Source organism: Pinus tabuliformis, chromosome X (assembly GCF_031772625.1).
Source record: "Pinus tabuliformis cultivar Carrire ecotype Pingquan chromosome X, CPIR1, whole genome shotgun sequence".
Lineage (NCBI taxonomy): Eukaryota > Viridiplantae > Streptophyta > Pinopsida > Pinales > Pinaceae > Pinus > Pinus tabuliformis.
In genome coordinates, this window is record NC_142308.1 from 199,501,309 (window position 1) to 199,525,024 (window position 23,716).

Genomic DNA, 23,716 nt, shown 5'->3' on the forward strand with positions numbered 1-23,716 from the left:
ACCTGTGTATAAGTGGGAAGGCGAATATGACCTCACGAAATAATTAAGGGGAACCATTTTGAACTTTGGAATTGAAAAACCTAGAGTGGAATTACCAAATTAAAGAGTAACCCTCAAGGTTACTGGTTAAAATGAAATTCATTTACATGTAATGGTTTCTTGACTTACATATAATTTTCTTGAAATTTATAGTCTGCATTGCCCTTTCTTCATGCTTTATAGTTTATCCTTTTGAGTACATTGTTTTGATTGCAATTATTTTGCTCGAACCCCAGATATGAAATCGGCAAGTCTGTTTCCAGAGCGTTTCTTGAGAAAGCAAGAGTTTGAATGGAGCACAACCGTTTCAAGGCCGGAAAACTCTGCTACCCTTCTCCCTCATTCATATATCTAGTGTCGCATGCAACAAGGGGCCATTCTATCAAAACCTTAAGTAAGGTAAGGCTGCCAACATGCCGACCCGTGGCATACAAAAAAGAAGGAATGAGAAATGATCATGCTTCCCAAAAAAATTAGAGAAAGCACATGCATTGGAAAACAATCCATGTTGAACAGTGAACTTACAAATGATTAAAAAAAAGGAAGCTAAGTTAGTAGGGGCGTCGATCGATGGGTAAAAGCTCAAGAAGAAACAAATAATAATAATAATAATAAGTAATCGAAAGGGTTAGGGTTGCAATAAGATTATCCGTGTATGAGTGGGAAGGTGACAATGATCTTGCGGGATAATTACAGGGATCCATTGTGAACTTTGGAATTGAAAACCCTAGAGCAGAATTACCAAATTAAAGAGTAAACGAGGTTGTGTTGTCAATAAGCAGACCTAGCATTGAAATGTTGAAATTCTCCTATCCTCCTTATCATGACTCACGAGGAATTGTGTCTAAAACCAATAACATTCCACACAGTGCTCGAACCCCAAGGATGAAATCTACAACTCTGTTGCAAAGCATTTCTTCGGAAAACGAGAGTTCGAATGGAGGCACAACCATCTCAAACCCCTAAAAACTCTGCTACCCTACTCCCTCATACGTTAATTCTGGGTGCAACCCCTATATCCAGAGCCCGTTATCGCATGAGCATACATTAGTTAACAGATCTCAAAATGCAGCTTTGGGAGCTTTTAGATAAAAAGTTTATCCGTCCCAGTGTGTCCCCTTGTCGAGCCCCCGTATTATTCGTATGGAAAAAGGATGGGACCCTAAGATTATGCTTCAATTATCGACAACTAAACAAACTAACCATCAAGAATAAGTATCCTTTACCATGTATCAATGATCTATTTGATCAGGTGCAAGGAGCTAAGGTATTTTCGAAAATCGATCTAAGATATGGTTACCATCAGATAAGAATAAAAGAAGAGGATATTTACAAGACATCATTCCATACTTGCTATGGTCATTACGAGTTCATGGTATTATTGTTTGGCCTCAGAAATGCCCCAACCACATTTATGAGTCTGATGCATGGTATTTTCCAGCCATACCTTGATAAATTTGTGTTGATTTTCATAGATGATATTTTAATATAATTTAAGAATCACGAGGAGCATAAAGAACATCTAAAAATAGTATTTCAAACATTAAGGGAAAATCAGTTGTATGCCAAATGCAGCATGTGTGACTTTTTCAAAGGTTAAATTCAGTACTTGGGTCACGTTATATCAGCAGACGACATTGCAGTAGACCCGGAAAAGATCAAAACAATCATGGAATGGACAGCCCCAAAGAATGTTGCTGATATCTGATCATTCTTGGGACTAGCCGGATACTATGTAGATTCATTGAAGGATTTTCAAAAATTTCCTTTCCAATGATCTCCTTACAGAAAAAGGGGCACGCTTTCCAATGGACAGCCGAGTGTGAGCAAATTTTTGAAAAACTAAAGCACCTGCTCACCACTGCACGGTGTTAAAAGTAGTAGATCTGCAAAAGTCTTTCGTGGTTTGCACATATGCAAGCAAAGAGGGTGTTGGTGGGGTGTTGACACAAAAAGGAAAGGTGATTGATTATGAATCTTGAAAGCTAGAGTATGACCAATGATATTCATCTTATGATCTTGAATTGACAGCAATAGTGCATGCACTTAAAATGTGGCGACATTACCTACTGGGGAAGAAAGTTTTGATGCTAACAGATCATAGATGTCTTACATACTTCTTCAACCAGTCTAGCTTAAATGCTCGACAGGCCAGATGGACAGCCTTCTTAAGTGAATTTGATTTTGAAATGAAACATTTAAAAGGGAAGGAAAACTGTGTGGCCGATGCACTGAGCAGGAAGTTACATTGTATCTATGAGGTCCAAATGAGCCAAGTAAGTTCAAATATTCCTGAAATCATAAAGGAAGTAGCTAGCAGAGATCTGAAGTATACTTTCCTTTGGCAACAGATAAAAGAAGCCCTGCTGAAAAAGGAAAAATCAGAATTTGAAATAAATTCTGATAATCTCCTTACTTTTAAGGACAAAATTTACATTCCTAACCAAAATTCGGTTAAACTATTAATATTGGATGAGTTTCATAGGAAGCCTTGTGCTGACCACCCAGGGTACCAGAAAATGTTTTCAACCATCAAAAAAGGGTACTTTTGGCCCAAATTGAGGAAGGATATTGCATAATATTTATCCAAATGTTTGGAGTGTCAGCTGGTGAAGGCAAAACACCAACATCCCGCCAGATTGTTACAATCGTTGCCCATTCCAGAATGGAAATTGGAGACCATATCTTTAGACTTCATCATCGACTTACCCTGCACAAGGAAGCAACATGACTCAATTATGGTGGTAGTAGACAAATTGAGCAAAACAACACACTTCATCCCTGTGAAATCCACGTACAAAACCGTGGAAATCGCAAACATATTTATGAAGGAGATTTTTCGCTTACGTGGTATACCCAAAGTGGTGATTTCAGATAGGGACGTGAAATTTAAATTCACCTTCTGGAAAACTCTCTTTTCGGGATTAGGTACTTAGATCCAATTTAGTACTGCCTACCACCCCCAAACAGATGGATAGACCGAACAGGTAAATCAGGGGTTGGAAGACATGCTACGCATGTTTGTGATGCAACAACCATACAAGTGGGAGGATTACCTCCATCCAGTGGAATTTGCATATAATAATGAACATCAGGAATCACTAGGCATGAGCCCCTTCGAGGTGTTGTATGGGAAAAAGTGCAGAGTGCCCATAGATTGGAATAATTTGGTTAATAAGTTTGCATTGGGTCCTGACATGCTAGCAGAAATGGAGAAGACCGTTAAGAAGGTTTGACAAAATTTGAGGGCGGCCCAAGATAGACAGAAGGTGTATGCAGATAAAAAGAGGACATATAGGGAATTTCAACTAGGAGATCACATTTATCTAAGAGTGAAGCCTTGAAAAAGTTCCTTAAAGTGGCAAGGTTGTGCTAAATTAGCACCCCGATACTGTGGACCCTTTCAAGTCTTGAAACGAGTTGGACCAATGGCCTATAAGCTTGCGCTACCAAACCACATTCGGGTCCACAATGTATTTCACATATTTTTACTAAAAAAATATGTGTATAACCCTCAGCACATTGTTGACTGGGAAAATATTCAGGTAACGGTTAAGTGGGTATAAGACTGGATATACTGTTTTTTTTTTAAAATGAAATGTAAATGAGAGTTGTTTTTATGGTGCAGGTCGAACTGAAAGGAGAGTTCTTGGAATAACCTCTTCGTATTCTCGATCAGAGAGAAACCAACTTACGGAAACAAGCCATCACCCACGCTAAAGTGCAATGGAAGCACTTTGGCCCAGAAGAGGCCACTTGGGAAGAGGAGGAATTTATGCGGAAAGCTTATCCGTCATTGTTTTCTGAAAGTAGAGAGAACACCGGGGATGGTGTTCCTCATATGGGGGGAGATGTAACACCCCAAGTTGCATAAAAATTACTGAGATTACTAAATTGATCTTTACTAATGTTATTTTAAGTTTGATTACATTTTGATGTTAAATATTAACTGACTGATGCTAGGAGGCCAAGAAACATATATTGTGATTACCTAAATTATTGGTAATAATACTTTAACAAGAATAAAGACTGTTTGGTTTAATTAAAAGAAACTGTTTCCAAGAAACAGTTTCCCTCTCCTTGAAAAAGAAAATATAAATTTTTTCTTTTCAATATTTACAAATTAAATTTTAATTTATATGAAAATAATTTTATATCCTTAAACTCTGGAAAGGCAATGCTGAAACTTTTTCATTATTCCGAAAACACTTTGCGATTTTCTACTATTCTCCTAACACTATGCCAAGCCGTAAATATCCTATATTTCTGATTCTCATTGTTTCCTCACAGATATATGAATTAAGCGCATAAAGACCCATATTGATTAGCCTGAACTTGTATATATATGAACATGGTGTCTGGGGTAACAGGAGAGAATTGAAACATTCAAAATTCAATTACACAAGTTACAAATAAAATCTTGAGTATTCAAGACACATGGGTTGAGATTTATAAATATATACATGACATCCATATGTATGAGGATCGTCCAATTACATAAGACAATATTGTTAGTGTATCTGTACGACAAACAATGTGGTGTAGAATGAAACGTTCCAAAGAAAATTCATGGATTCTTTTTACGTTCATATGAGATTCATTCAGGTTATTTCTGTTCTTGTGTTCCTACGTTCAAAACAACTGAATTAGAAAATTTGACTTCGAATCTCTGTAAATACCCATCCTCTTCCATTGTCAATTTCCAAAGAATTTTACTTATAACTCCTACTTATCTATTATATATTTTATTATTTAATTTTAATGTGATATATGTATTAATATTATATATTTTATTATTTAATTTTTCAATCTGATATGTATTAATATTTTAATGTGATAGGTGTATTATAATTTATTTTTATTAAAAAAATTGTTAATATTTTTATTAATAAAAATAAAATAACAATATATTAAATGAAATTTTTTTATTGATAGTATATTTTTTTATGTTTAACTTTAGGTTGATTTTAATTTTTTATTTAATTGAATCAATATGTAAATTTTTACAATTTTTTTACTTCAATTAAATGGAAAGTATTAATATAAATTCAACTTAATTGAACATATTAATATAAATTAAGATAACATATAAAAATGTTTACTTACTATTTTACGTTACATTTATATATCTTCTTTATATTGGTTGTGGTTGTAGAGCACCTTTCCATGTAAAGATATTGATAATTTTTAAAGTAAAATAATTAGACTACAAAATTTGCATGAATCATTTTTTGTTTGGAAAAGCATAGAAAATTAGCATGGAAAAAACATGCTCTCAAACAAGTTGTTTTATTTATAATTGTGTATGGATGTTATGTAAAAATGAGTTAGTTTTGATCCTAAAATGGGTGAATCCACAACTTTGTATTGTAATAATGAGAGAAATTATGTAAAAATTATAATTTATCTATTGGAATTAAAAATTTAATGAACTTAGGCTAGGACTATAATTTACTTATAAAAATCTTTGAAAACGTTGACCTAGGTTTGCATTTCACAACTATAAAAAACACCTACACATAAAAATCTCATACTTAAAATCAATTAAATTATTTTAATTATAAAATGAAGTCAAATTCCATTTATATTCTAAAATCAACCTTTAATATAGAGGAGAAAACCATATAACCACACAAAATGATGATTTGTAAATTTAAGTAGCAAAAAAATGAATCACAAAAACTGATTTAATTTAAATTTTTGTTATTCCTATTTAAGCAACTAAAAAGAAATCACTTATACCTGTTTAATGCATGCAATTGTCTTAGAATCTCACATATGTTTGGTAAGTGGCTGTCATGGCTTGGGTTAGAATCTCACATATGTTTGGTAGGTGGCTGCCATGACTTGCGTTCAACTTTTGAACTAAAGTAGTTATTATTGTTTTATTTGATTCTTCTCAAAAGTAATGTGTTTTATTTGATTCAGTGAACGCTAACACCTTGACAAGCACGTGATGGATTAGACAAGAAAATGAACAGTTCCACTTTATCCCCCTGCATACACCGTGACGCCCGCAGCTCAAGCACGTGACGGATTAGGCAAGAAAATGAACGGTTCTAGACTCTGTACACCTGAAATTCGTGGAAGCTTTCTCGCCCAATTATCGTGTAGTTATTTACGACAGCCACTTTATTTGGAAGGGACAACAACTTTACTTGATACACTAGATACTTAAACATAGCTCTGCTTTCAATATGGGAGAGGTCAGCTTCAATCATGAGGATAGGATAGGGGGTATTTCCCTTGATCTTGAGATTGTAGGTTATGGGTTGCTTTTGAATCATCTAAATATTTCTCCATGAATCTCTATATATACTGCAACCCCATACCTCACAACCATATAGGACAAAAAGGGTGACGAGGATCTCAAAGAGGAACCACTTTTTACTCCAAATACAAATATCAACAACCTTACAATTGTTTTCAAGCTCATAGTAAGTTTTCCATCCTCCAATAATCATTTTCACAATGTTGTAATTCGAGTTGAGCTCATATGGAATGTCAACACCCAAATATTTGTAAGAAGAGACCTGTTCCAAGCAATTGTTATCATAGATGAAATTTCCATGGAGGATATTTTTGGATTCAATTATTATGATTTTATTCTTGTTGGTATTAACCATCATACCCATCTTGGGGAAATAGTCATGAGGAGTATTAAGCTACTTTTCCAGGTCCTCATGGATTATGGAAAGAAGAACAATATCATTGGCGTAGAGGAGAAGAGTAATGACAATACCAGCAAGCTCAATCCCCTTGCACCCTGTGATTTCCAAACATTCCTCTTGCTTATTGAAGTATATACCAAAATAGGTAGGGGAAAGGGGACACTCTTGCATAACCTCGATATTGCATTTAATATATTTAGACCACCCTTCATTTGTCTTAAGGTTGGAAACAACTGTCTCGTAGAGGGGAATCACAACAATCTTCAACTCGGGAGGAATCATTATCTCATCAAGTCTTTTTGAAAGCTTATTCCGAGGAACAATATCAAAGGCTTTTATAAAGTCCACAAAGCAACAAAAGAGATCAACTTTACTATTGCAACATTCCTTGACAATGATCCTGAGAGTGACATGATGGTCGATACTCAAGTGGTATCTCCTAAAACTAGCTTGCCCTTTAGCTCTTTTTCCATGGCTTTCAAGCCAATGGCTAATCTTCTTTTCCAAAATGAGACCATAAAGCTTGGCTAAGATGTGGCTAATCATAATGGTCCTATAGTTAGAGGGAACAAATTTGTCCCTATTTTTAAAGATAGGCACAATAAGGCTTTGCGTCTAAGGCTTAGGGAACCCATCCTTTACAGCCAATTTGAGAAACTTGTGGAGATGATGAATGAGGATAGATCTTCCTAGCTTTAATATTTCAGCTTGGTAACCTTCAATATCTTTAGCTTTCCCACTAGATAGCTTATTAATCCAAGACTCAACATCCTCAACAGAAAAAATATCTTCCTTAATAGGAGTGCTAACGATGTTATCCATGGTTTCCAAGGAGTCATAAAACTTCTTAAGATAGATGTCCCACTTTTGTAGGGGGATCGAGTGATTATCATTAGATTTACGAACAAGCACATTTCGCCAAAACTTTCAAGGCAGAACTTTAGAAAGGTGAAGAAGATTCTCTTCTCTCTTATTAATATGTGACCACTTCTTCTCTTTAATGAGGGCTTTGTATATACTAATATTTCATAGCTTTGCAGTGTCATTAGGAGCGCCTCGAATAGTTTTCCTGACACTTTTATAGTGTTTGTCATACCAAGGGTTGGAAGTTTTATTAATCTTCTTATATGAAACCTTAGTAGGGAACTTGTTAATGGTAGTGGAAAGGGTAGTAGTAAAATTGTGATAAATTTGATCAATGTTTCTATTATAAGTCAAGGAATTTAAATCCATTTTTAACTCCTTTAAGAAAAGGTTTGTATTATTCCGACCGAAACGAGTGTGTCTTTAGATTTCACTAGCATCCTACATATGGCTAGTATGCATAACAAGATTGAGGGTTAAAGACAAAGGCCTGTGGTATGAGTTAGGCTCAAAATAATTACGATGCTCAAAGTTGGTAATACGGTTAAGGACATTGGTGTCTAAAATCGCATAGTTCACAACACTATTGCCCAATCCATGCAAACAGATCATCTGGCTAGAGGAAGGCCATTTTCTAATACCATTACAGATAACTGGGTCTTGAGAACTATAAAGCTTGAGGAGCTCGGTACCAAATAAGTTCTCAGTTTTGTCTTCAAAGGTTCTATTGAATCTACTAGCTATGTCATTATCTCCGTCAAGCCACAAGGGCTTAGGGCTAGAGTGGGAACCTAACATAATAGCTTGAATGGTAGCGGTTCTAGCATTGAAATCCCTTAACAAAAGGATAATAACTTAATTCCTCAAGTTGTGAATGTGTTTTTCTAAGGTAGTGAAAGGACAATTCTTATCTAAGTTTTTTTTCTTATAAGAGGTAGGGTTAATAGGAGTGAAATAGAAAATTTCAATAAAAATCCTATTGGGGGGAGAATCAGAGATCTTGATCCAAATGTACTAATTGAAGGCGCTGATAATATGAAGCTAGATGTGAGAAGAAACAATGTTCTTAAGATAACATGCTATACCACCAATACCCCTTTGAGAGGATTTCTTGTTCCAAGTAGACCAAAGAATGAATTCGTCAAGGTGAGGAACACTAGATTCGTCATGCTCCCAAGTTTCAACTAGAAAAATAAGGTCAATATCACTCAGGATCCAACTTAACTTAGGATCTTTATGCCATGGAAAACCACGACAATTCTAGAAAAGGATCCTGAGTGACCCTAATCCCCATTTATTACTCGTATTTTGGACTCTATCTCGAATAATAAATTTCCTATTCCTAATGATAGCCCATTTTCCTTCTTTTCTTGCCTCCTTGACCTTTTGGACTTCTTTCCTTAGTTCACTTTGGTCTTGTGGAATTGAATATTCATTTATAAATATTATGGTTACCTTTAGGCTCGAGGATTTCTTGAGTATATCTAATTTGTAGTCATTGCAACTTACTTTAATACATATTAGTCTATGTTTATTCTCAAGTAAATTTCCAAACCAGATTGCTTTCATGATATAAGATGTTTGAATTTGATATTTTGTTTTTAATTGTACTTTGACTATTTCTAATGTGTCCTCGTTGTTTTTTTCTTCTATACTAGTGATTATAAGGTGTAAGTCTCTTTCATGGCACTCATGTTTGATTTCAATCAGTTTTCTAACTTCCTCTTTTATGGGTTTAATATCTAATTTACTCTCTACGTTATTTAGGGTTGAGTTATTATTTAGTTGTTCTTTTCGACTTTTAATCTCGCTTTTCAAGGCATAATTTTCTTCGATCATTGATTGTTTACTATGTTCTATTTCTTGAATCCTACCTTTCATTCCTTGGATTTCATTCTCAAGTGAGATTATTCTATTCTCTAGCGAGTTGTGATTGTTTTCAAGCAATTTCGTTAATTCTATTTTAAATTGGTTTTCTCTTTCTTCTCTTCGTGTGTCTAAATATTCAATATGCTCATAAAGATTGTTTAGAGTAATTTTACTTGGTATCCATTTGCAAGAGAAAGGCTTGTATATGTGAGAGGTAGTACTCATAATGTAAACAAGCAAAACTTAGCAAAAGAGGGTGAGATAGAACGTATGCACCTGTCAGAGTCTGAGCAATTGAGGTCACCCGTAGAGATATGTAAAGTGCACTATAGAGTTGTCTCCAATGATGGTGGATGTACTCTAGGGAAGCCCTTCGTATTCGCACCACTAAGAATAAACTTCAATTTATGATTCACATAGATTACTGAGCATTCGAGCACCACAGATCTTACCGATATCCTTTTCTTTGGTTTAAATTTGAAATAGCTAAAACCCTGTTCCTCTTCCCAGCATTCGAGTACTGTGGAGATTACAATCAGAGCACCACAGAGATTACAAATATCATCAACATGGGATGAAAGACGAAATAATACTTATTCAGGTCTATTTGACCTCGGTCAAGATGAATAATTTTTCCCCTTGAAGAAACTTGCAAGCATCTTGAATGCACCATATCCGAGCACCATGAAGATTACCTTTGAATATAACAAGGATCATTGACTGACCGAATGTCAATACATAAATATAACTGCTTTTCCATAGGCTTTCTCGTGGAAAATAATGAGTGGGTGTTTAGTATAGTCCTGAAAAACAATCTAATTATAATTACAGACTCATTTAATCAACAATCTATTACGAATCAAACAACAATATAGTGATCAAATATCAAACGAGCAATATCTACTGCAATTCAAACAACAATATCAATCAACTTGAATGCACCCTAACCGATCACCGCATAGGAAATTTTTCTTTCTACTCATTAATTAAATTTGAATGAGCCAAAACCATATTCTTCTTCAGCTGAGAGATTGATTATGATGGAAGACATACTACAGGGAAACCCTTCATATCTGAACCACCGAGAAGAAACTTCAAATTTTGATTCGCAGATATTATCGAGCATTTGAGCACCGCAAAGATTAAAATCGAAGAGATTACTGAGGACCACAGAGATTACTATGCATCCCCTTCAGGGACCAAGTTTTAATTGTGGTGGAAAATGAGATGAGTGGAAATGATCAATAGATGTATATTTTTATTAGTAAAACTATATAGTAAAAATAAATATTAAATAGATTTGATAGGTTTACTCTTTATTAAATGTTATAACACTTGGTTTTGTACTTCATACATTGACAATTCATTTTCATAAATATTTAGATTTGATATGTGTACTCTTTATTAAACATTATGACACTTGGTTGCATACAAGTTTTTTTTTTTTTTTTTTAAATATATATTTTTTTTTGACAATTCAATTTTAAACTCCATGAAATTAGTCATTTCATGTAAATGAACCAATCAGAAAAAGAAAAAAGTTCAAATTTCAAAAAATTCAAAATTTTTATAAAATCTATTTAAAATGAAAATCAAGTCTTCTTGACTAAATTGAGATTCAGAGCTGATTATAAAACAAATAAAAAACCACCGCCAGACAAAACACCCTAGACTTAGGGAATATAGGAATGAAGTGTGGGATTTGGTTGAGAACTTTTTTGAAGCATTCAACATTCAGTTCCTTCCAAGGGATGGAAACAGATTAGCAGACTCATTAGCTGTGGCTGCTAGTACTTTTAGGCCTCCTATTAATCCAAAGCTAAGATATGAGGTGGAAATGAGGCATAGGCCTTCTGCCCCTGATAATATAAAGCATTAGCAGATATTTGAAGATGATCAGTAGATTAAAGAATTTTTGGCTATGGTTGAATATTTTCAAGATACCGAGATTGATCAAGATGAAGATGAAGCAACAGAAGGTGCAGAAGTAACTGGTTTGAAAAATTCTATTGTTAATAAAAAAGTTTTCCAATTGAAAAATAATATTCTGCCAAGGGGATTTGACCCTATTGAAAGACTTTTTAACTCTAATGATGTAGCTATTAGTTCAGATAAAATTCCACAGGATCAACACATTCAAGATTATAATATTGGAACTCAGGAAGAGCCCAGGTTAATCAAATTATTTGACGGAGTCCCACTTAATTATAAGGAAATATATCTTAAGCTTTTTAAGGACTATATTAATGTTTTCGCTTGGTCCTATAAGGATCTCAAAACATATGATACAAGTATTATTCAACACAAGATTCCCTTGAAAGAGGGGATAAAACCATTTAAGCATAAACATATACAGATAAATCCACTGCTTTTACCATCAATTGAGAAAGAGGTCAAAAGGTTGCTTGATGCTAAAATAATAGTTCCACTCAAGTCCTCTAACTAGGTGGCAAACTTAGTGCATGTAAGGAAGAAAAATGGAGAGATAAGGCTACACGTGGACTTTAGAAATATCAATAGGGCTTCCCTAAAAGATAACTACCCATTACCTAAAATGGATCATGTATTGCAAAAGGTAACATGATCATTCAGGATGTCAATGCTGTATGGGTTCCCTGGGTATAATCAGGTGGCTGTGGATAAAGAAGATCAGAAAAAAACTACATTCACATCTCCTTATGGAACTTTTATGTACGCTCGAATGCCTTTTGGGCTAATGAATGCAAGTGCTACATTTCAGAGGGCTATGGACATTGCTTTTGTGGGTGACAAGTTTGTAGTGATATATTTGGATGACATTACTATTTTCTCTAAGTCTAATGAGGAGCATATGAACCATCTTAAAAAGACTTTTGAGAAATGTAGAAAGTTTGGGCTTTCCTTGAATCCTAAGATGTCTATTTTTGCTCTTGAAGAGGGAAAACTGTTGGGGCACATTGTTTCTAGGGATGGAGTGAAGATAGATCTAGTAAAAGTGCAAGCTATGCAGAAAAAACTCTGCCCAGGAGTAAGAAAGATATTCAAATATTTCTAGGAAAAATAAACTTTTTAAGGAGGTTCGTGTCCAACTATGCAGAAATTGTAAAGGAAATTACAAATATGTTGAAGAAGGAGAATGAAGTACATTGGACTAAGGGAGCCAGAGAGTCATTCTCCAGGATTAAAGAAGCATTACAAGGAGCTCTAGTCCTAATCAGCCCTGACTATCAAAAGCCTTTCCAAGTTTTTCATTCGCATCGCCTAATTCAATAGCTATTGTCTTATTGCAGAAAAATGATGAAGAGAAGGAGAAGCCAGTTGCTTTCTTTAACAAGATTCTTAGGGATGTTGAACTAAAGTATAATATTCTTGAAAAACAGGTATATGCTTTAGTAAAAGCCCTAAAGGCCTTCAGAACTTATGTGCTGCAGTCACAGATCATTGCTTATGTGCCAAATGCTGCAATAAAGGATGTATTAGTACAGAGTGATGTAGAGGGAAAAAGAGGAAAATGGATAGCCAAGATCCAAGAGTATGACTTGGACATAAAGCCCACAAAGTTGGTGAAAGGACAAGGATTGGCAAAGATGTTGACAGAGTTGAACTTTCAAGCATTGGGAATCAACTTGCTGACACCTGTGAATGAAGGAACAATTGAAGAAGGTGAAGAAAAACCAGATCCAGGTATGAAGATCAGGTATAAATTTTTATGTTCAAAATGGTACAAGCATATAGTTCATTATTTGTGTTTTATTTCTTGTCCTCAATCCTTGGATAGAACAAAGTATAGAGCATTAAAGATCAAAGCACAACCATATGTGATTGTTGAGGGCAGATTGTATTGGAAGGATCCTGTAGGAATTTTGTTGTTATGTTTAACAAAGGATGAATTCACACAAACCATCAAAGATTATCATGAGAAGTTATGTGGAGGACATTATAGTTGGAAGGCTATTACACATAAAATCCTCCAAACAGGGTTTTATTGGCCCACTCTATTTGGTGATACATATAAGTTTGTTAGAAGCTGCCAGAAGTGTCAGATTTTTATTGAGAAGAAGAGGCTAGCTCCCTCGACTTTGATCCCAGTCTTCATAGAAGAACCATTCAGACAATGGGGATTATATTTTGTTGGAGAGATTAACCCACCTTCAAGTGGGCAGCACAAGTGGGTTCTTACAGCTACTGATTATTTCACCAAGTGGGTAGAAGCTATACCTACTAAAAGGGAAAATGACCAGGTGGTGATGAAGTTCATAGAGGAGAATATTTTCAGCAGATTTGGATGCCCTGTCAAAATTATAATAGACAATGCTCAAGTTTTCAGTTCAAGTAAGTTTACTACTTTTTGTCAAAATTATAATGTTATTATATCCCATTCAACATCTTATCATCCACAGGGAAATGGATTGGCTAAATCCATGAACAAAACATTGATGAAGATCCTCAAGAAAATTATTGCAGAAAACCAAAAAGACTGGGAATCCAAGTTAAAGTTTGCTCTATGGGCTGCTAGAGTAACTACAAGAATATCTACAGGAAAATCACCTTTTGAGTTAGTGTATGGAACCCAGACTCTGTTCCCAAGTCAGCTTGTGAAGCCTTTGATTGCAATGATTCAGGAGGCAAAAGAAGAGCCTAATGCCCTGATAAGAAGGATGAATAAGGTAGTAGAGTTAAGTGAAAACATGGATAAGGTAAGAGACAACTTGATTGTGTATCAATCAAAGATGAAGAGTATTTTTGACAGAAAAGCTGGGGAGATTGATTTTAAAGTTGGAGACCTGGTAATAAGGTGGGATACTAGAAGAGAAGATAAGGGTAAACATGGTAAGTTTGATCTTCTCTGGTATGGCCCATTCAGAATTATAGAAGCCAGGGCAAACAATACATTCTTCCTGGAGAATCTTGATGGTGAATCCTTACAACTGCCTGTCAATGGGCAGTACCTCAAACATTATTTCCAGTTTTGAAGCACAAAGCATCTTATCATTGTAGTTACCGGAGTGAATTCATTGTACAAATCCCATAGAATTTTAATTGGATAAGCAATATGTGACTCCATGGCTGAGGTGAAGGCATTGATTTGCGATTCTTAGTGCTTATGTTGCAAAAGAACTATCCCCAGGTGGAGGCAGATGTTGTAGCATCTATTTTTATTTAAAATTCATTCTTTAATTTTATAAAAAACGAACAAAAATAAAAAATCATATATTATATTCCAAAAATTAAAAGAGAATAAAGAGTCCAAAGCAATTATTTATTGATGATGACATTCAAAGTTGATGTAAGGTGGGCCCCGACCCATATTAAAGTGTGAGCGGTATCCTAAAATCTAAGTGAGCATGGGATCAGGAGGTTGATAAAGTGCTCTGCGGGGGAGCAACAAGCATGAGTTTTAACTCATGCTCAACCCCCACAGTTGACCATGACATCAAGCTGATTAAGGCAAAAAGAAAATTCGATAACACTCATGAAAGGACAACAGTATTAAAAGTAGCCACCATTGTGAATTTCCTGAAAAATGATTTTAAACTTCTCTAGATGATGAAGACTCTATTTTCTGACAAACCTACTTATGGTAGGATAACAACTTGCAGAATAGCACTTGACAAGCTAGAGGAAGCACCAAAGTCAAATGTGCACTAGGGAGAAAGTGTAAGGAATGGATGATAGAGTAGAACAAATATGCATTAGGAGGACCACATTCTCAGGCCACAAATCCGAATAGCGAGCAGCAATCACCAATCATACTTTGATTTCTGTCACTTCTTGTTTTCTTGTTTTCTTAAGAAGAATGATGTGTCTTTTACCCTCCATGTAATATTTTGTAATGACCCTTTACCTTAGACAGTTAGGAAGATAGTTAAACAGTTTGGCAGTTTTGATGGTTACCAATTGTTTCATGATGTATAAAAAGAGGCAAAATTATAGCAAAAAGGTTAGAATTTTGAAGGACCGCGATATACTACTGTATTTTTTATATGAATTGATGATTAATGAAAGAATCAGGGGTTTTCCACACATTGTTGGGTATGATTTTGTAATTTCTCTGTTATGTTTCATCATGTGTCTTCTTTTCTTTAAATATGGTAATGAAGTTGTAGGTCCTTGTTTACTTATGTGAACAAAGTTAAAATTCCTTAAAAGAGCGCTCCTATATTTAAAGTTCTTACTTCTACATTTCCTTTAAGTTACAGATAATAGTTTCTGTGAAAAGCAGCATATTGTCTCTAACTTTTCAAAACATTCTCCACTCAGCATTTATATTCAGCGATCAAATGGAATTCTGAGACTTTCATGTCACCTATGTATTGAGGATTAAAAATCAGGTGTTTCAGGTTCTTCATTTGAAAGTATAACATACAATTAAGTTACCACCAAGTGACATAAAGAATAAACATTAATGTCTTAAACACAATTTCTACACAGCCAGGAAATTGGTTTCTTAAGGGACAACAGGTTATATACGGGACTTTGTCATATTTGGATGAGTTGGGGTCCCTTTTCTTGTGGTGGCTCCCATTATTGCCTCATCTCTTCTACTTGGATTCAAAATTGGACCTCATTGTAATTTGTGCAAAGTTAGGCTTGGGAGGTTGTAATATGCTCGTTGATTATGGTTATTTGTGACTTGGGAATGAAAAACCTTAGTTGTGGTATCCCTTTTCACTTATTGATATATAACATTTGAGATGTACTCTATTTCATCATCACTTATATTCATTATTATTATTTACACCATTATGGATGTCTTTACTTTTCAATTGTGCATGAATTAGTAAGGAGGTTCCTTATAGTTCGTATCAGCTAAAGTTTTCTCCTTTGAGGCTTGTGGTATCATCTACTTGTGGCAATAATATCTTCCTTGGCTTATGGCCAAAATTCTCTCTCTCTATTAACCAATAATTTCATCAAATCATTAAAAGGAAGATGAAAAAAGTATTAAGAAATGGTAAAAAAAAATTTATGGCCTAACCTATAAGCCCTAACCATAATCCTTAGGATTTACACTCATGAAATAGGGCTTTATATCCAAACTCTAGATCCATACAATCCCTTGAATGATAGTCCCGCGGTTTTATCCATAAACCCTAGATTTTTCTTTCTCTGACACATTTAGGGTTTGTAAACCCTAAAATTACAAATCATAGATATTCAACCTAGGTATTCAATCTTGATTACCCAAAACCCTAGGGATTTTCCAAGACATGCAGTCTTTAAGCCTTAGATCCTTGTAAGCACAATATACATTATACAACAAAAACAATATTGCAAATTTATCATGCGAAGTACTTCAATCAAGATTTCAAATGTCAAAACAAGTTGTACTAATAAGAGCATAATTCAGGAAAACACTCTTGCACAGTCATTACAAGAACAACATGACTATGCCAAGGAGTTTGATACCAGTGGTTCTTTCATTATTCTAGTAGAAATAATAGTTCCTTGATCGTTTTACCTAAAAGATAAAAAATCAAGTTGAACCTGGTATCTTCAAGTTCATATAATGACTATAAACCCTAGATAGTAGAAATATTCACTATTGACTTTCTTCCTCAACCCTAGGATTTAGTGTATAAAACTTAGAATTTTCTTCAAAATTTTAGATTGGTTAGGGTTTGAAATTGGTTGGTCAGGGTTTTGATTCCAAACACTAGACTTACATCACTCATCTCTAGGGTTACAAACAATGATAATGCTCAATCTTGCACAACTTTCTCAGTCCTAGGGTTCAATCCCTAAATCCTTTAGGCCCTTGCCAAGGTTACAAACCTAAAACACTAAGAACCCTAGGAATGTATCAAGACTTGCTTCTAAACCCTAGGCATAGATATCAATCTCATTCATTTAAGAAGAGATATTTTATTAACTAGGAGTCATCATCATGGATAAAGAGTGATGTCATCAAAAATAACTTCCTTAATGGGAGGTGAAACTTCTCTTTTACAAACAAAGCTCTGAAAAGAGTTGAAATAAAAGAGTTAACATATCAGTTTCATCTTTGAAGGCAAAAAATTTAAGATGATTCAATGCCCAATTTTGACAACAGATAAATACCATGCACATGATGACTGAATAGTCGATGAGAAAGATTGCTTAAATATGCATGTCTATGTAATGATTGTCTTGGTGGGAAGATGAGAAAAAGAAGTGTGATTTTTCAACATATGCTAAAATATGGGCATAGCGATATAAGCCCTTTCCCTCAAAATTTTTATCCAGATAGGATAGAATTGTATAGCATGATAGATGTAGAGGCACCAAACATAGATGAAGAGGAAACAAACACAAATGAAAAGGTAGGAACCTTTGATGAAGGGATTGAAGTTCATAGAATTTTGAATGAGAGTTTCAAGGATGAATGGAAAAAGTTGATAGGACTTCCATGGCATATTGATATTCGATACTATCAAAAGAGACCCCGAGGCTTAATCCATTGTATCCAAAAAAACCTAATTAAGAGAGATATTATAAGGCCATATCCAATAACTCATGACGAAAAAATTCAGAATTGCGAACATGCATCTAGGCAATGTATAGTATGCAAATATGGTCACTATAAATATTGCGAAGAGTTGTATATGTGACAGTCTCTTCCAAGATTGATTTTTATCATGAAGATACCTTCTAATTAACACCCGGCAAACCTCAAAACTCAGTCCAACATTGTTTTTTCATAAGAATTACATACATGATAATTTTCTCTAGGAATGATCCTCTAGGAATTTATATTGAGTTTGTAAGTCATCTTCTTATGCTGTGAATTTCTTTTGATGTCACATATCTTCCCATAATGTATCCTCATTATAAAGAACATAATAATAAGAAAAACTTCAATAAAATTTAACAGATGTGCCACTACAATACCATCAATCCTCCCACTAGTTGAATATTTTGTTTTTCTTTCATTGTGGCAAATATTTCCTGACAATGAATTATGCCTAGGACTTGTTGGGTATGATAGAGAAATATAACTGTCAAAAATGTTCATGTGTATTAATGCATATGTTCTTTTCCCAAAAATGAAAAATAAAATTGGGTTGGTCCTACATTTTTATTTTTAAAGGTTAGCCCCTGTCAGAAATTTGCACATTATAGCTCAATCTAATGCCATCATTACAGCTTCCCTTTACACGAAGATTCAAAACAGACGTATGCCCAAATGAAATGAATGTTGGTAATAGGTCATCTCCAATGTTCTTTAGTTGTTATTCTCGTGGATTAATCATAAAATATTATGGTTGTTCTCCAAATCCACAACTTACGGTCTCTTTAACAAGTCAACAACTCCTTTCTTTGACTGGATCTAATGCTAAAGGTCTAACAAAATGAATCTCAGGGACAAATACTAAAAACCCATTTAAATGCATGCCAAGCTTTAAGTCCAATTCCTGCTTTCTTCACATAAAAGAGGGCATAGCTTTCCATTGTTCAAATATAATATATCATGTGTAGGTATTTCCAATAAGCCATGAATCCCGGTGTTAAGTGCTGCAATATAAGAGGTGAAAAAAGAGTGATCTTGCTGCTAGTCTAAATAGATTGGTCATCTAAGATTTTATCTAGAGAAACCCTTATAAATCCCTGATAGTGAGCACCTAGGAGAAATCAGCTAGTATAGAATGACAACAGGTCCAATGGAAATACAAAATTGCCTCTTCAACTATGCCATTGGATCCTTCTAAAGGCATTATTGTTAGGGTGGCTTTATTTGTGAGATAGATCTGCAATATGTTTTCCAAGTTATTATGGAGAATGTGCTTAAGTATGTTGTTGTTGGCAAGTTGATTATGTTTCCCAAGTCTCCCAATTATGTATTTTACACTAGCTTCATTTATCTTTAGACTCTCCATAATTCTATGTTAGAATTGTAGAGGATATGCTTTTCATATAAGTGGAATGCTTGTGTCTATAGCACCAAAGGATGGGAAAGACATAGCCCAACTTTTAAGACACAATCATAGTTTTTGGTTGGGAGCGCAAGAGTTGTGTGCCATTAGTGAACCTTTGGTAAAGGTTGTTTTCTTGGTTATGGTGACAAATTCACTCATATGTTTCCATGGGTAAGGGCAAAAGAAGTTATTCATTAGTACTATGAGGACAAGGCGGAGGAGGGATTTACTAGATGAGCCTAGATATGAGTGTGATTGATGAGTGATGCAACAATACTTTCTATTGTCTGATTCATGTAGCATGGCTCTACCTCAACCCTTTGTATTCTCATACATGTGGATATGTCACATGACAAGAGGACACAAAACATGGAAATATGTTTATTTAAGGTGGGACTTGTCAACCCCAAAAATAAGACACAAAGGAAAAAATTTATGTATAATTCGTTACTTTGGAAATATAATTTGTTGTCTTCCCTTTTCGTTTATTTATTGTAGATGTTTGGTGAGCTATGGAAGAAGAGTTCTAGAGTTACAGAATTAAGTTAGATATACAAGGTTCTGATGATATGAGATTCTTTGTTATGAAACCAGCTCACAAAAAGATAGAAAATATAGATAAACACCTTAGAAATAAGCCTCTTCGAGGGGGCAACCTCCTTTACATTACACAAATGAACAATTCTTGGATGATACAAATGACAAGACCTCCTTTCTATATATAGGAGTCTAAGGGGTCATAATATAGTCAGAGCCGACATAACAATAATAATGTAAGGGCACAATAATAATGATAGTGGGCTTCTATGGGGCACAATAATAACAATATGGGGACTACATGGGCACAACAATATAATAAGGAGGTTGTACTAATAACAATAAGGGGTTACACTATTAGTATAGGGACCTAACATGCCCCTCTCCTTCAAAAAGTGTTGTCCTCAACGCTTGAGTAGTTCTTGATGCTTCTGTATAAAATTCTTGTCCTCCCATGTGGAATCTTCAGCGGGTAAGTTCTTCCACTTGATGAGATACTCTGAAATTGATCGATTTTGTAGCTGTCAGGTTCTTGTTTCTGTGACTGCTCTAGGCTCCAATATGATTTTTCCTTCCTCATCAAGTTCTGGCAATATTGTTTTAACTGGGATATTCTGCAACTTTTGAATGAGTGGCCACACTTCTTCATCTTTCTTCCCTTCATCCCTTGCTTCATTTATCCAATCTAGTTGGATAATATAAATAACACAAAAGAATGCTTCCCCATCCTCATCCTTTCTTGAGAGTGCATCTGTAACAACATTTTTCTTCCCTTTTTTGTAGACTATTTCAAATTCATACCCCAACATATTTGTGACCCATTTTTTCTATTCTTCTAAAGATAATCTTTGTTCTAAAAAGTATTTAAGAATTTCATGATCCATTTTCACCTTGAAGTGTCTTCCCATTAGGTAAGGTTGTCGTTTCTTAAGTGCATGTAGTATTGCCAACATTTCCTTCTCATAAATAGCTTGCTTGAGATGTAGCTATAAAAATACCCAATCACCTACATCAAAACTTCTTTCACTGCAATTTTGATCTGTCCATTGTTTCATTTGATTCTGCACCAAAGTGGCATTATCCTTTGAAAGTTGGAGAACTTGTTGCTGATTCTCGATGTAATCTTTCACTGCTTGAATCTTTTTCTTCTTGATATGTCCTTCTATCTTGAGAGTTTGAGGAGTCGTAATTTCTTCCAATGCATTACAAGATATGGTTGGATTCGTTTCTCGATGCTCGATGTGATCTTTCACTTCTTGAAAATTTTTCTTCTTGATATGTCCTTCTATGTTGACAGTTTGAGGAGTGGTAATTCCGGCCAATGCATTATAAGATATGGTTAGATTCATTTCTTCTTTCTTGATGTGATCTTTCACTTCTTGAACCTTTTTCTTCTTGATATGTCCTTCTATCTTGCGAGTTTGAGGAGCGGTAATTCTTGCCAATGCTTTCCAAGATATGGTCATACTAATTTCTTATTTCTCTGGGGTTGGTTCCTGGTGTATATCCTCTTCTTTTGATGTTTCTTGATCATTTTCTTCCTCCTCTTCATAATCTATGTAAAATAATTTCTTCTTGGCACACTTATGACCTTTAGTGTATTTGCTATCACAATTGTAACAAAGCCCTTTCTCTTTTTCCTTCCAATTTTTGTCGTGTAAACCTTGTAGGTTGTGGAAGGCTAGGAGAAAAAAAACTTCCATAATTATAGTCGTGAGTGGTGGGATTCCTTGTTTCCATAATTTCGCTTTCAATTTTTCTTGCCAAGCTGAATGCCTTCTCCAATGAATCAGGTTCCCAAAGATGAACCTCATGTTTAATGTTATCCTTTAAAGTCCCTATGAAGACATCAATCCTTTTCTTCTCTGGAATATCATTTACCCTTATATTCAATTTTTGAAAGTCCTCAATGTGCTCTGCCATTAAACCCTTCTGTTCGAGATTTATCAATTGGCTAAATAAGGTGTTACTCTTTGTATCCTCATAATGTGCTATCATTTCTTCCATGAAAATTGACCAAGTGACAAGTGCTTTACGAGAACAAATCCCTTTATACCATAAAAATTGATATGGTTCTAAATATAAAGATGCAATATGTGCCTTTTGTAACATTTGAACCTCATGTAGATCAAAATATTTCTCCATATGTAGTATCCAATTTACCGGATCCTTGCCATTAAACTTCCTCATATTGTCTTTTCTTTATTTTAGGATCTTGATCTTGAAACAACTGTAACTCGGTAATTTCAGATCTCCAAGTTCTAAAATTACATCCTATAGTAGCCCTCTGAGTCGTCTTTCTAACCCCACAAGTCTGATCAGAATTAGATTCTCCAAGAAAGAGTTATGCCCAATCTCCTAGGATGACCTGATTATATATTGTTTCAGTAGAGCGAACTTGTGTGACATGCCACGTGTCAGTGTTTTGACCTTTGGATCTGAAAAATATACACAGAAAACTATAGTCTGTCCTCTTTCTGTAAATTCTTACACAATTTGAATTTGTTGCTCAGAGAGAAAGTTATGACAATTTTCCCAAGGTCACCTGTTTAGAATGTAATTTGGGAGTCTGTAGAAACCCTAAATTTCTAGGACTATATCTCCGCAAATATAGTGAAACAAGATCTAAAATTCAGGCTTGAGCTTCAACAAGTTTTCGGCTCAAATGGGTTTTAATTTCAGAGTCTAAAACTTTGCAGAAAAATAAGTATAACGAAAATTCCACAATGACCTGTTTGAGATGGAATTCTGGAGCTTGCAAAGAACCCTAACTGCCTCAGAACATATCTCCGAAAATATAGTGATACAAGATCTGAAATTTGGACGCGAGCTTCAGTGTGATTTCGGCTCAAATGGGTGTTTTTTTTAGCTTCTGAAACGTCACAGGAAAAACGTTATAGAGAAAATTCCATGATGTCCTATTTGGAGCAGCGAAAAACCCTAGAATCCAAAGCTCTGATACCAAATGTTATGAAACCAGCTCACAAAAAAGATAGAAAATATAGATAAACGCCTTATAAATAAGCCTCTTCAAGGGAGAAATCTCATTTAAAATACACAAATGAACAATTCTTGGATGATACAAATGACAAGACCTCCTTTCTATATATAGGAGTCTAAGGGGTCATAATATAGTCAGAGCCGACATAACAATAATAATGTAAGGGCACAATAATAACAATAGTGGACTTCTATGAGGCACAATAATAACAATATGGGGACGACATGGGCACAACAATATAATAAGGGGGTTGTACTAATAACAATAAGGGGTTACACTAGTAGTATAGGGACCTAACATTCTTCCATCTACAGTTCTATTATCTATCCTAATTTGTATATTCTATTGGAATTCCCACAAATAGTAATAGTGACTCAATGTCATCGTGCCAAGTGAATTTCATTATAAAATATTCATTTTTTTTTAATTTCATTAATTTTAATTTATGCCCATGAGTCGTCATCCTCTGATTATTTTTGTATATTTTAGAGCTTTTTGGATAGTTCAGCCGCCAAATTTTCTAGTATCCAACTTGCATTAAAGCTCATATCAATCCATTGAAATTTTTCCTAGAAATGTTTCAATAAATAGGAATGAAAACTGGTGAGTTAAGTACTTATTATTTCTTGAAGAAAAGGTCATTATTTGTTTTGGGCTTCACTTTGATATTTCATTTTTTTCTTTCCTATGATTACATGAAAGTTAGAGGCCCTTTAGTGCTTTTCCCTTTCATATTTTATCGTTCAACTTTTTGGTATTTGAAACTCCCAAATTTAAATAATGGCAACTTGGATTTCTTGTGTTTTTGTCAAATATTTATTTATTGAACAACTACCTCTTCGAATGCGAATAGTTGCAGG